The following is a 1,468-nucleotide window of genomic DNA, read 5'->3' as shown; positions in this document are numbered from 1 at the left end:
TATCTTATAATTACAGTAGTCTATTAAAGCATATACTTTCTCACACTTATAGAACATCTCTATATACACATGGTATGAAATGTCACTCATTTATCTATACAATATGTAACATTCTTGCAGAGAAAAGAAAGTTCTCTGCCCCGTTATAATCATCTATTTTAAACAATAGATGTAAAAAAAAATATCTACAATGCTCTGGTATATTAGTAAAGCTTCAAAACAAAAATTGAGCTCCTTGGTCACAAAGTAGGCTTCTAAAGTCGGATCTACTCTTGATCTTCTATTTATCAGTCCTGTCACACTTAAGCTTAAAAGTTTAACTGCACCCCCAAAAAACACAGAAATGTACAATTCACAGCAGTTATAAATGAAGAGACAAAACAGAATACGTATGTAGAATGTTTATGAACGTGCAAAGAAAGGATGAAAGTTGTATTTTTCTTTCCTCTCTCCCTCTCTTGGAATGACGAATGAAAACGTTTCTAGGTTGGCCGATGTTTTTTCCTTTCCTCCGGTGTCTTTTTTTCTCTAACTTCTGCTCTTCCCCCTCCCTCTCTAGTGCTCCTGGCTCGGGCTCAGGCGGCCGCACACCTGTGGAAGAGGAATGAATAGAGGGGGTGTGTGAACCTTCTCGCTGCAGACTAACTGGCGCCACCGACCAAACTCAAGACATGCTTGATCAACAACCCAAAACAAACCACCAGGTCAGACAACACCCGCAGCCCGCGGCCGGGCCAGGCGCCGAGTAGGCAGCTGCGGCTCACGAGAAGCCAGGAAAGGGGACCCACTCCGGGGCCCTGCCCGCGTCCCCCTTTGTGGGTGACAGACGCACGGGGGGACACCGGGGCAGCTCCCATGCCGTGGGTGCCCTCCCTCGGGAGCTAGGGAAGACAGAAGGGCCCGCTGATCACCAGGAAAAACACGGAGACGGCGGGGACAAGGGCTGACACATCACTGAGACTGAACCTGGAGTTCTAAGACTAAGTACGGGTTCACTTGCTACTTCGGTGGCAGGGAGAGAGAGAGGGGTTACTTCCTTGGGAGTTTGCTCTCAGAAATGCTGGGGGGCAAAGAACACCGCGGTGCCTGGCCCCGGAAGCCCTCGGGGACGGGCGTCTCTGGTGACCGGCCACCCGAGACGGGAAAATGCGCGCTCACCTGGACAGCGCGGCTCAGCGGCACAGAATGCTGTCGCCCTGCTTGTTCACCGCGCCGGCCTGGAACAGCAACCGAACACCAAGGGAAAGGTTAGCAAGCGCGAACAACGCGCTCGTCACAGTCCTGGATCGTCCTCGGAAATCGGGCTGGCGCGCCGACGCCCCCACCCCAGCCTGCAGTCCGGGGGGCACCTCTGGGCTTAGGCGGGACTTGACAGCCCAGGACGCGCACAGCCAAGGGTCCCGCGCTGCGCGTTCTCCTAGACCCGCGGTCGCCGAGCCCGACCAGCTGCTGGCAGAGCTGGGAGCCC

Source organism: Colobus angolensis, unplaced genomic scaffold, assembly GCF_000951035.1.
Source record: "Colobus angolensis palliatus isolate OR3802 unplaced genomic scaffold, Cang.pa_1.0 Scaffold6, whole genome shotgun sequence".
In the NCBI taxonomy this organism is placed as follows: Eukaryota; Metazoa; Chordata; class Mammalia; order Primates; family Cercopithecidae; genus Colobus; species Colobus angolensis.
Note: the sequence above shows the minus strand (reverse complement) of the source record.